The sequence below is a fragment of the Monodelphis domestica genome, chromosome 4 (assembly GCF_027887165.1).
Source record: "Monodelphis domestica isolate mMonDom1 chromosome 4, mMonDom1.pri, whole genome shotgun sequence".
Classification (NCBI taxonomy): domain Eukaryota; kingdom Metazoa; phylum Chordata; class Mammalia; order Didelphimorphia; family Didelphidae; genus Monodelphis; species Monodelphis domestica.
Window position 1 is genome coordinate 375180571 of NC_077230.1, and position 14239 is coordinate 375194809.

Sequence of the window (14239 nt, forward strand, 5' to 3'; positions counted from 1 at the left end):
CTCTGCAGACTTGATTTACGTCTCCATAATCACAGATAGTGGCTATTGGCACACAGGATCTCTTATCCACATTTAGAGGGTCTGGTGCTTAAACCCTAGCTGCTATTTTTTTAAACCCTTACCTTCCATCTTGGAGCCAATACTGTGTATTGGTTCCAAGGCAGAAGAGTGGTAAGGGCTAGGCAATGGGGGTTAAGTGACTTGCCCAGGATCACAGAGCTGGGAAGTGTCTGAGGCTAGATTTGAACCCAGGACTTCCCATCTCTAGGCCTGGCTCTCAATCCACTGAGATACCCAGCTACCCCCCCAGCTGCCATTACTTACTATTTAGACTGATCCAATAGTACCTTGTAGACAGACAGAAAGGGCCCTGTCCTTGAGTCACACAACCTTTAGCTAAAATTCCTCTTGCTATATGTGTATTTCTGTCCATGTCCATGTTTTCCCTGTTGGCATACTAAACACACACACACACACACACACATATATATATATACACATGTGCACACACATGCATGCACAATCTAATTGATCATGTAAAAGAAAAAAAGAAAGAAAAAACAAAATACAACCATTTGCTATTTTGTGGCTTTCTATCTATCTGTCTTTGCCTCTGTCTCTGTTTGCCTGTCTCTCCTTTCTCTCATTTTTCTTATTCATCTACCTAGGTCACATTGTTCTGATGGGTGTGTGTGTGTGTGTGTGTGTGTGTGTGTGTGTGTGTGTGTGTGTGTGTGTCTCCTCATCCTAGTGATGTCCAAAACCAAAATGCCCATCCTCTGTGTATGCTATCTCTCCCTGTCTGGGAATGTAAACTCCATTATCCTAGGAACTGCCTTGCTTTTAGACTTGTTTGTGCAGTGCATGGTGCTTGATACATAGTAAGCATTTGGTAAATGTTTTTTATTGAATCATTTATTCATTCATCCATTCATCTCTCCATCTATCAATTCATTGATTCTTTTACCCATCTCTCTCTTCTCTAACTCTGTCTCTCTCCCATCAGTCTTTCACTGTAAACCCTTCTTCTCTTCCTCACTCATCCCCCACATGCACTAAATTCAGGATACTGGCTTTTGCTTCACATGAACACTTGTCTGTCCATGTGAAATGTAAATTTCTAGTTGAAAGTTGGGAGTTTTCTATCTATGGTCCTGGTGGGTGCAATCATGTTACGTCTATCTTTATGGATTGGTGGGAATGGTAATAAAGATTTATGAGCTTCTGGGGAAGTGCCATGGACCACACATATTTCCTCTACTGAGGCATGAAAATTAACCATTTGAGAGTCATTGCTCTGATTGATTCAGGTTTTGTCCCCTGTTCCCTGTTCTAATTCATACTTCCTTTTAGTCCTTTTCAGTCATTGATATATGAGGAATGAGTTTGTAAGGGCTTCGGGGAACATAGGTTTGGGCAAGGGGAAAGAGAGAGCATTAAGGCCCTGGGCACCCAGGTGGGAGACTTTCTAAAAAGGAATGATAGGTCTAAGGACCAATTTAGATCTGGAAGGCATTGGTTATATCACTCCTCTGCTTTAAAAAAACTCCACTAACTAACTCTCTGTCTGTCTCTCTCTGCCTCTATCTCTGTTGTTCTCTCTTTCTTCCCCTCTCTCTGTCTGTCTGTCTCTCCCTCTCTCTTTCTCTGGCTCTGACCCTCTGTCTATCTGTTTCTTTCTCCCTTTCTTTCCCTCCTCTCCTCCAGGTCAGAATACAAATCACAAATCCCTATGCTTATTAAAAAGTTCATAATCTGGCTCATACTCATTTTCCGAGATCTATTGCACATTATTCTTGTTCATGTATATTATGTATCTACAGGTGTCTAGAACCTTTCTCTTTGCCTATAGTCATCTAGAGCTCTTCTCTGTGTCTATGGGTGTCTAGTGTTCTTCTCTGTGTCTATAGGTGCTTAGAGTTTTTCTCTGTGTTTATAGGTGTCTAGTATTCTTCTTTGTGTCTGAAGGTGCTTAGAGCTCTTCTCTGTGTCTATAGGTGTCTAGTGTTCTTCTCTGTGTCTATAGGTGTTTAGAGCTCTTGTCGTGTGTCTATAGGTGTCTAGTGTTCTCTGTATCTATCAGTGTCTAGTGTTCTCTGTGTCTATAAGTGCCTAGTGTTCTTCTCTGTGTCTATAGGTGCTTAGAGTTTTTCTCTGTGTTTATAGGTGTCTAGTATTCTTCTTTGTGTCTGAAGGTGCTTAGAGCTCTTCTCTGTGTCTATAGGTGTTTAGAGCTCTTGTCTGTGTCTATAGGTGTCTAGTGTTCTCTGTATCTATCGGTGTCTAGTGTTCTCTGTGTCTATAAGTGCCTAGTGTTCTTCTCTGTGTCTATAGGTGCTTAGAGCTCTTCTCTGTGTCTATAGGTGTCTAGTGTTATTCTGTCTATAGGTGCTTAGAGCTCTTCTCTGTGTCTATAGGTGTCTAGTGTTCTCTGTGTCTATAGCTGAATAGTATTCTACTCTGTGTCTATAGGTGCTTAGAGCTCTTCTCCGTGTCTATAGGTATTTAGAGCTCTTCTCTGTGTCTATAGGTGTCTAGAACTCTTCTCTGCATCTATAGGTGCTTAGAGCTCTTCCCTGTGTCTAAAGGAGTCTAGAGCTCTTCTCTGAACTGACAGAAGACAAAGAGAATTACAAAAAGTTCTATGAGACCTTTTCAAAAAACCTCAAGCTTGGAATTCACGAGGACTTTACCAAAAGGTGCCATTTATCTGAACTGTTATGTCATCACATGTCAGTCAGGAGATGAGGTGATTTCCTTGTCTGAATATGTGCCTGGAATTCAGGAAACACAGAAATGCATCTACTATATCAACAGCAAGAGCAAGGAACAGTTGGCAGACTCTGTCTGCTTTTGTTGAACAGGTATAGAAACAGCTTTTGAAGTAGCATATGTGACAGGGTCCCTTGATGAGCAACAGCTAAGGGAGTTTGACGGGAAGACCCTGGTCTCTGTTACTAAGAAGATTTAGAACTTCCAGAGGATGAAGAAGAGAAGAAAAAAATGGAGAAGAGCAAGGCAAAATTTAAAATTTTTATTTTTATTATCATGGAAAACACACTGCAAAGCTGGTCACTGTTGTAAGAGAAATGCCATACATAACCAAAACCCCAAAATAAAACCCAAAATTCACTGAGATGAAAGACGACTCCAACAGTTCTTCCTCTGGAGGTGGAGAGCATCCCCGTCATCAGTCTGTCAGGATTGCCTCAGGTCATTGCATTGCTGAAAGTAGCCAAGTTTTCATAGATGATCATCATCCAATATTGCTGTTACTGTGTACAATGTTCTCCTGGTTCTGTTTATTTCACTGCATCAGTTCCTACAGATCTTTCCAGCTTTTTCTGAAATCATCTAAGCAGGGCAAAATTTGAGAACTTATGCCAGCTAAGGAAGGAAATTCTGGATGAGAAGACTGACAAAGTGGCAATCTCCAGTTGGTTCATGACTTTACCCTGTTGCATTAGGACTAGCACTAATAGCGCCCAAGGTAGTTAGGTAGTGCAGTGGCTAGAGCAACAGGCTTGCAGTTAAGAAGACCCGAGTTCAAATATGGTTTCAGATATTTGCTAACTGTAAATAACCTGGGCAAGTCACTTTTCCCCAATTTCCTCATCTGTTAAATGTACAGGAGAAGGAATGGAAAACCACTCCATTATCTTTGCCAAGAGAACCCCCAGGTTTTGAAGAGTTAAGCAACAATAATTACAGAATGGAAGCCCCTTGAAAGCAGGGACTGTTTCATTTTTGTCTTTGTATCCACAGAGACTGAACATTTCCTGGAATGAGGCAGGTATTTAATATATATTTGTTCAATTGACCTCAGAAATAATCTAATATAATGCCCTCATGGTACAGATGAGGAAATCGAGGCCCAGGTCTCTGAAGTGAGAAGATAGATGCCCATGATAGTTAATCATTGGCTTCTCTGTTTTGTTGCTGGGGGTTGGTCTGATTTACTGTAAAGGAGGAGGTGTCTCCCTTGTCCTTTGGCTAATCTTCTCCCTGGGGTTCACCTTCACTGCTGGGTACCATTGTCCCTAATCAGCAAAGGAACTAATTCAGTCCTGGGACCAGAATGCCCTGCTTTCCACCTCCTGGTTTTCTTAGACTCCCTTCAAGTCTCAACTAAGTCTCATCTTTGGCAAGAAGCCTTTCCCAGTCCTCTTTAATCTTAGTGCCTTACTTCTCAGATGATATCTCATTTATTCTGCCTTAATCTTGCTTAGCACAGTTGTTTGTATGTTCTCTCCATCACCCTCCCAACCCCATTAGATTGAGAGCTCTTTGAGGTCAGCCACTGGAGTTTTTCTGTGTTTTTATGCATTTTGGGGGGCCTTTCTTTGTAAATCTGTTCTTTCTCCTTCCTCTCCTCTCTCAGTAACCAGTTTAGCACAATGGCACACAATGTCAGTAGGTGCTTGTTTTTTTTTTTTAATTTTTAACTCTTACCTTCCATCTTAGAATCAATTCTGTGCATTGGTTCCAAGGCAGAAGAGTGGTAAGAGCTAGGCAATAGGGGTCAAGTGACTTGCCTAGGAAGTGTCTGAGGTCAAATTTGAACCCAGGACCTCCTGTCTCTAGACCTGACTCTCTGGTCACTGAGCCATCCAGTGACTCCCCAGTAGGTGCTAATCAATACTATTTGACTAATTGCCTGATCCCTTCTTAGTCCCATCTACAGGCCATCTAAGAATCTATCTTCTACAGAAAGCCTTTCCTGAGTCCCCTTCGTTGTTAGTATTGACTCTTCTAAAACTATTTTTTATTTATCTCTACATGAACCAGTTGCATCCTCAACATAGAAATGGGTTCTGTACACCAGAGTCTATTTTCTCCATTTTGTCTTTGTAATCCCAATAACTAGCCCAGGACCTCCATATGTGTAGTAGGTGCTTACCACACATGGAATACACACATGAGCTTCATCTCCACTCCCTAGAACTTCAGTGGAAGAAACTGGGGCTTATTTACTTCTATTTCTACTTTGGCAAAACCTTCAGAGCAGCATTACAGATTGAGGTCCAGCCTTCCAGTCATCAAGACCTGAGTTCAAGCCTTGCCTTTGAAATGTACTGGATGTGCAATACTGTGACCCAAGACAGTCCCAAAGACTCCTGAATAATATTATCTGGCTCCAGAGAAAGAACTGATGGAGTCTGAATGCAGACCAAAACGTACCAGTATTCCTTCCGCGTCGTGGGGGTTAGGAGCTCGGTGCCCCTTTGATCAGGAAATATACATGCAATTTTTTGGTCCCCCATTTCATGCCAGAGAAGAAGCTGGAATTTTTCTTTGTCTTTTGTGAGATATTTACAGTAAAAGAAAGTGCATCTACTCATGGAATTAAATGATAAAATATGTTGATTTGATATAATACTCTACATATATTTTACGCATTTTTGAGTTTCTAATTTTTTCTGTGTTGTCTCCTGGCCTTTGTATGGCATCAGTAGCTTCTACAAAACTCCCCCAAATTCCCATTTAATTTCTTATGATATATTGGAACTGCAATGGGGAAAGTTGTGATGTAGAAGGGATATCTGTACTCTATTATTTCACTTTCTTCTCTTTCTTCCTTTTTTGTTGTTTGTGATCTCTCTTCAAAATGACTAATTTGTAAAAGTGTCTTATATGATTACACATATAACATCTCTATTGCTTACCATCTCAGTTGGGGGTTAGGAAGAGTGGGAAGAAGGGAGAGAATTTAGAACTCAAAAAACCCCCAACCCCAAAATGCATGTTGAAATGTATGGTCTGTGAGTCCCTAATCCAAACCTTTAGACTATCAAAAAATCATTTGCAGGGAGGTGGCTCCGTGTTTTGAGAGCCAGTCCTGGAGATGGGAAGTCCTGGGTTCAAATTGGGTCTCAGAAACATCCTAGCTGTGTGACCTTGGTCAAGTCATATAACTCCCATTGCCCACCTCCCACCAGTCTTCTGCTTTGGAACCAATACACAGTATTGATTCTAAGATGGAAGGTAGAAGTTTATTTGCTTTTTAAAAAATCATCTGAGTGCCTACTATGAGCCACACATGGTAGATTCTAGGAATAGAGTGAGACAGAGCTCCAGGCAATTTTCTAAGACTCTAAATTAAAGAAGAATCAGAAATCAGCATAGGTGGGTGGAATTTCCAATACATGGATAAATTTATAGGCCTGGATCAAAAGACAAAATAAACCAAGAGAGGACAGGACACACACAGGATATACATAGGGTTGTGCTCAAATGGGGTAGAATGAGGATGAATTGGTGGCTCCATCCTTATGGCCAGGCAAGCTTTGTTCCAGGAGCTCCTTCGATAGTGAAGTTGAGTAGCTCAGCAAAGGGTTGACATAGCTTGTTAACTGTAGCCCAGACACAGAGGCGGCTGCCCTGGGAGGACCCCAGCCCTGAGCTGCCTCTTTGGTCTTCAGCCCAGTTTTCATTTCTCTCTAAATGATTCCAATTTCAGGAACTTTTCTGGAGGTTTTATTCGTCCTTGTCTTTCATTGTGCTTTCTCTCTGGGCATTCCGGGATCTCACAGGCGGCTAAGTACGGCTTGTACATTCAAATGAAATGCAATAAAAAATAATTGAACATATTTCTTTCATGTCTGAGTAGTGGATTAATTCTTCCTGACATCAGCGTGTAGGTTTTTTTTTCCTTTTCTTTAAAAGTATTTTTTTCCTTCCCCAGAATCCTTTGGATTCCACTGGCTCAGCTCCACCTGTTCATCCCAGATACACAAACCATCCTGACTTTACAGCTCATGTCACTATAATTGATAAATAATGATCCCACGAGGCCAAGGAGGGAAAATGTCAAGCTCAGGAACAGGTCTGGGAGCAGCAGCAGAACCACCAGCAGGGAAGGGAGACAGCTGCTCTCCTTGCCATCAGAGGAGGGAATTAGATGATGATTAAGGAGCAGCATAGACCTGGAAGTAAATACACTCATGTATAATGCAAGGGCAGGGAGAAAGGCCAAAGGAAGCTGGAGATTAGGCACAATTAATAGAGCCTGCTGGCGACAACACTCCTGGAAGAAAGGAATATGACCCAGGCAAGTGACCAAGAAGAGGAAACAATATGGTTCTGGGGAAAGCCAGATGTTGCAGGGTCAATAGATCCTAGGTCAGGCGTTCAGTGGGTTAGAGGTTGTGCAGTTTTAAGTCTCTCTATTAAACCACACTTTCTTCCTTTGTGTTAATGGTCCACAGGCTGCCTTAAGAGGTTTTTCAGTCGGGAGAGTAGGGAGGCTTTGAGTCTTGCTGGACCGTGCTTATGCCAGGGGGTCATATTTTTGTCTTGGTGTGGTGCCATTTTTGAAAGGACATGCTGAAGCTGGAGAGTGATTTTGAGGATGATAACCAGAATGGTGAAGGGGCCAGGCATCATGAAGCCTGGCAGAAGGAAATGAGGAAAAGTAGCTTGGAGAAGAGAAGACTTGGCAGGTGGGTGATAGCAGTTACCAAACATGTGGTTATCTTAGGGAAGAGGGATGAAGCTTGTTCCACTTGGCCCTAAACTGAAGCACCCAATGCTTCCCATCAGAGTTATCCAAATGGGGAAGGCAGTGGGCTCTCCTTTCACTAGAGGTCTTTAAACAAAAGCTAGATCACTACTTGGTATCTTTAGAGAGTATTCTTTAGGACTAGCCCTCTGGGGTCCTCTTCCATTCTTAGTTTTTATAACTTAATTTTATGTTTGGACTTCCCATCTTCCCACTGACATCCAAGGCAAATTCCTCAATTGTCCAACAGCAATTTTTGCATCCAGAACCTAAGGCAGATAGAAAGATTCACCATGCTTAAAGGGAGCTTCTTGAGAACCCGACAAATGAAGAAAAGACTTTCATGCAAAGGCAAGCTCTGAATTCCCTCTTGGCCATATGTGTCCTCTAAGCTGGAGCCCACTTCCCTATGAGCTCTCTATGTGCTGATGGGAGAGCATGTCACAGATTTGGGAGAATGTTCTGCACCAACTGTTTTTACTTTATTACTTTAGTAAATCCTTCCCCTTAAAAGCCACTTAAAGCTAGCTGAAGGAAATGATTCTCGGTGGAAAATCTGGGGCCATACTTCCTCTTCCTTTTTGTTTTTCTGTGTGTAGGTCATATACCGGTAAGTGGTAGCCCGAACCTAAGCAATGGAAGAGCATGCTGGAAGTGGAAGGATCTATCGTGTGCTTGCCTGTGCGTCCTGAGAGGAGACAATGTCCTTTACAGACAATACTGTTCTTCAGCCTCTTTCTAGTCATGAAAGGGGAAACTTCCTGGAGAGTACGAGAGCAGAATATAGCCTTCTAGACAAAGAAAAGAAATTTCTTGGCTAACACAAACCTTGAGGCTTGCCACAAGAATACCCACAACTTAAGGGTTTAGAGAGCTGGGCTTCTAGAGAGAAGAGGTCTTCGGAGACTTGGGTCCTAAAGGGAGAAGAGGATTGCCCACTTGGGTGTTCTCCAAAGGCAGAGATGTAGTAAGGGACCAACACTGACATGGGGGAATGGAAGATCTGTGCTTTTTTCTTCCCTGTTATTGTGAGTTATTCCACATGTGTGAGTCAAGGGAGTTGCCTATCTAACAGTCAAAATAAGTTTGCATTATGAAGTGATGTCTAACTTACAGAGTGGCCTTATCAGACTTGGAAACACTATGCAGGATTTTATTGTCAAGATTTATTTCATTGGACTATAAAGTAATACCCTATTAGCAACTATTAGTGCATGTTCTTCCCAGAGTGCACTAATTTAGAAATATTTTAGGCCTGTGGTGGAAAACTAGAACTTATTAGAGAGGGAAGAAAATAGTGTGGGCTGTTTGTGAAAACTGTATCCCTTTTCTGTATTTGTTCAGAGGGTCCTGGGAGTCCTTTGCATCTTCTGCATTTTGTATGGGGTGAAATAAAGATTGTACTGCACCCCAAACACATTTGTTACATCCAGTGCTTGGATGGGAGCAGAAGTCTCTGATATACGCATCACGAACTATATTTGGAGATTACCCAGAGTATACTCTGGGTGGTAGAAATAATGAGCCAAAAAAATAGGCCATTTTATGAGCCTCCCAAGATTAGACTTGGTTTATCGAGGCCCAGAACCTGTAAGTAGGGAGCCAGGCCAAGGATTATAATGGAATCCTGAAGACACAAATTGAAATAATTCTAATGAGGAAAGAAAGAGGTAGCTGCCTAATGAGACTGTACAAGTATCATATTAGGAAAGGTGGTAAAAGATGGTGAAATTTAATATCGGAAGAGCTATGGGAGACAAATATGCTGATTCACTGCTTGTGGGGTTATGAATTGGACCAACTGTTCTGGAAAACAATTTGGAATTATGCAAGAAAAGCACGAAATTGTTCCTAACCTTGGACCCAGAGATTCCACTGCTGGGTTTATACCCTCAAGAAGGTTAATGACAGCAAGAAAAGATCCATCTGTACAAAAATATTTATAGCCATATTGTTCATGAAAACAAAAAGCTGGAAACAATATATGTGCCCAACACTTGGGAAAGGGTTGAACACACAGTAGTACATGAATGTAATGGAATGTTATTGCACTGTGAGAAATGACAAATAGAAGGACTCAGGGAATACTGAATGGTGACCCTTATGAGAGGTAATGCAGAGTGAAGAAGGAAAGGAGAAATGAGAGAAGGATTAAATGATTACCTCATTAATTGGAAATAAACATGGAGGGGCAACTAAGCATTGGTCATTACAATGGACATCATTGGTTCCAAACCATCCAAGTTGCAGCACGTATCCTTCCTTTCCATTAGTAATGAGGAAATCTCAAAAGTCGAAAAGTGACATATACTATTGGTGACAATCAAATTATTCATATTTGTTATTATGCTTTGTTGGGGATTCTGTGTGGACGCTTGTTGAGAAATGTCTTTGTCAAAATGAAATGTAAGAGTGTAAAAATAGAGCAGTCAATGTGGATGCACAAGGAACTCATCAGTCAATCTGGCCTTAAAAAGACCTGATCAGAAGAGTGAGAGGCAGGATTACATATGGAATACCTGGTCTCAAATCCCTTGTTTGATAGTTGTTAACTCTGTACAATCGTGGACATGTCATTTAACCTCTTTTAGGACCAGCCAGCTATTGTAGCTCATCTCCTAAGTCACAAAATGGTTGCTTGATGAATTGGTATAGTAAAAGTTTGCTGAAGTGGGGCAGCTAAGTAGCACCATAGTGCCAAGTCTGGATGTCAGGAAGACTCCTCTTCCTGAGTTCAAATCTAGCCTCAGACACTTACTTATTGTGTGACCCTGGGCAAGGCATTTAACCCTTTTGCCTCAGTTTCCTCATCTGTAAAATGAGCTGGAGAAGGAAGTGACAAACCACTCCAATATCCTTGCCAAGAAAATCCCATGTGGGGTCATAAAGAGTCAGACATGACTGAAAAAACTGGACAACAACAATAATAGTAAAAATTCTGAAAAAAACTGATAGAGGACAAGGTAGGAAGAACATGTCTAAATGATCGTAAGCCATTCTTATCTTTAATTTAATTTTTAAAATTTAATGATGAAGGCCATCATTCCTCTATGGTCATTGATAAACAATAAATTGATTATTGTATTTACATCTTTCAGAATTATTTATCATTATGATGCTGTTATTATTGTACAAATATTTCTACTGGTTCTGTTCACCTCTCTCTGCAGCCGTTCATACATGTCTTCCCAGGTTTCTCTGAAACTGCTCCTTTGGTCAGGTCTTATCGTACAATAATATTTGATTACCTTAATGGAATTTATTTAGCCATCTGAATCTTGAAGCAAACTAGAAATTCTGAGAGTTGGAGATAGAAGAGTGTACATTTCAGGTCAGGAATATGAGATGAACAACAAATAGACCAATATGGCTGAATGTCAGAGTGCATGGAAAGGAGTAACTTGTAGGAAGACTAGAAAGCTAGAAAGTGGCACAAGAAAGTGACTCCTTGGGGGTATGGATTGGTATTGGGAATGTTGTTCTTAGTCTCAGTCCTCTTCATTATATGTACCCACATGTGCACATGGTCAAATTTTCCCCCTAACCTTTATTATTTGTGTGATCTCAGGCAAGTTGCTCGATCTATTTAGACCTCAGTTTCTTTGTCTATTAAATAAAGGAGTTGGATTCTATGATATTTAAGGTCCCTTTCTGCTCTAAATCCATGACCTATAAAACTATGTTGCTTCCCTGCCTCCTTGCACTGATCTGTTTCACTGTTGTCTTTGTATTCCTTTTACAATGCCTAGAAATAGCAGGTGTGTTAGAAAAATACTTAAGGCAGCTAGGTGGCATCCAAGTGCCAGGTCTGGAGTCAGGAAGACTCATCTTGAGTTCAAATCCAGCCTCAGAAGTTGCTTAACTCTGTTTGCCTCAGTTTCCTCATCTGTCAAAAGAACTAGAGAAGGAAATAGCAAACCCACTCCAGTATCTTTGCCAAGAAAACCCCAAATGGGGTCATGAAGTGTTGCACATGGCTGAAGAACAACTGAATAAATGTCTGTTGCTTGCTTGGCTCCGAATGTGAAATAATGACTATTTCAGTATTTTGTTTCTGAAAGTACTGATGTAGGCACATGACACCTTCACATAACCTTTTTTTTTACCTTCTATTATAAGGACAATAGAGATAATGAAGTATAAGGCATAGAGGATCAGCTTTGGAGTCAGGAATTCCTGCGTTCAAGTCCTGTCTAAAACATCCTGGCTATTAAAGGAGCTCAAGTCATTTAGTATCTTCTGGTAATCCTCCAAGACTGTTAGTTATAGATGAGTTAATGATTGCGTTGGTGGAAGGAGTTTCCATGCTGGCAATGAAATTAAAAGCCTGAACTGAAATATTCCAGGGAGGGTTTGAATTAAGTATGAGGAAGATGGTTGGGAAATGAACATGCTGTAAAGATCAGAATGCATTTATAAAATATTTAAACAGATTGCTGATGATTATGTTGATGGTAACAGTATAAGAAGGGCCTCAGAATTGTCCTAAGGTTGCCTCAAACTCTCAGATTAGCCACAAGTTCTAGGAACTATAATGGAGCATAGGAAGCTTCCTGCCCCTTGCCTTCTCTATACACACTCCTCTGTTGCTAGCCAGTTTATCCACAAATAGAATGGAAGTTCCTTGAGGGCAGGGATTATTTCATTTCCAACCTTGTATCCACAGTGGCTAGCAGAGTCCATGACACATAGCCAATGGCTAATGAATGCTCACTGATCAGTTGACTGAATCTATCCTGAGTTTGCAGCTCTCACAGGATCATGGTGGTAGAAAGGACTTCACACCCAGCTTATGCCATTCCTGGCAAATGATCATCCAGGATTTCCTGGCACCGCCAGTGCAATTAGATTACCTCCGCTCTATATATATCTTGTATCAACAACTTTTTTTGAATGTTGTTTTCCTCATTAGAATGGAAGGCAGGCAGGGGCTGGCTTTTCACCTCTCTTTGTATCTGCAGTGCAAAAAAGGAGGGAGGTGTTCTCAGAAAGGGACAGTGACACACAGGGATGGCAGTTGTAGGAGGAGAACACTTGTCAAAGGGGGGCAATTACTCAGCCCCCATTGTCCTACAATTCCATGGCCCCTCTGTGGCTGGGAGCTCAGACATTCAGCAGGATGCCTGCTTCCATCACTCTCCTCTCTCCTCCCTTCTACCCAGAGCTCAAATTCATAGACAGATTTTCCTCAAAGGACTGACATGGCATTAATAGGTGACTGTCCTGTCGCCAGTGAGGTGAGGAGGTGGGATCGTGTGAGTCACCGAAATGAGGCAAATGCCTAATAAGGAATAAAAAGCGAGAGGAAAGGGGCCAGAGCCCTCAACTCTGGCTATACTACAAGGTTGAAATGTCAGGGATGGGGCAGAGATGCCCAGTCTCTGGGTTGGTTGACCCTTATATATATGCTTCCTGAGAACTGGGGCCAAACCAGTCAAAATGAGTTTCACTGGCATTTGGTATCCAGCATGTAGATTAATAAATACTTGTTGACTGACTGACTAACTGACTGACTGACTGACTGAATCTGCTTGACAACCTACTCAGAGTGGAGAGCTCGCTCTCTCCTGAGGCAAGACAGTCCACTCCAGGATGGCTTGAATTGTTGGTTTTTTCCCCCTTATTTTGCCTTTCTTGAACCCATTGATCTCACTTCAACTCTCTGGTGCCAAGCAAAGCAAAACTGATCTCTCTTGCCTAATGATAGCCCTTTATATGCCTGGAGACAGCTCTTAGATCTTACATGAAGGCTTATCTTCTCTGGCCAAACTGGCTTCCCATTTTCCTCAATTGTTTCTCATAGGATACATTTTCCCAATCATCTACCATCTTGGCCACTCTCTGCTTATGCTGTGGTTTGAGAGATGGCCACAGTTGGGTAATATATCAATCTACCATGCATTTATTAAGCTCCTACTATTTGCTAGCCATTTCATCACACAAAGACAAAAAATTGAATGGTCTCTGCTCTCAAGAATTTATGTGAAATGGGGGCAGCTGGGTAGCTCAGTGGATTGAGAACAGGGCCTAGAGATGGGTGGTCCTAGGTTCAAATCTGGCCTCAGACACTTTCCAGCTGTGTGACCCTGGGCAAGTCACTTAATCCCCATTGCCTAGCTCTTACCACTCTTCTGCCTTGGAACCAATACATAGTATTGATTCCAAGATGGAAGGTCAGGGTCTTAATTAAAAAAAAAAAGAATATATGTGAAGATGTTTCTAGCATTGAGTTTTTCATAATAATATCCAATAAGACAAGACCTGTGAGTTCACTGGTATAGAGAAATTTCATGAGGAAATTCCATTTACTAATTCAGGGTGACACCTTTTTTAGCAACTTATAGTCTTAGAAGGTAGCCTAGAGTATTAAGAGTTGGCGATCTGATCAGCTGTCATGCATCTTTCTGGCCTGACCACACTGCCTCTCTTTTAATAATAACTGACGTATTATGTTTTAAGGTTTACAAAGCATGTAGCATACCTTAATTCACCAGAACCCTATGACCCTATGAAGTAGATACTACAGATACTATGGTCCCCATCCAGTCAATGAGGCATCTGCAACACAGAAAGGTTAAAAGATTTGTCTGTGCTCACACAGCTAAGTGTATTAATGTCATAAAATGTTACATATATAAAGATTTTTCTTATTTGAGAGTAATTTTAGGATAAGGAACTTGCTTCCTCCCTGAATCAAGAAAGTGAACTGTTTGGCGAAGGAGCCATGAAGGTGTTTGC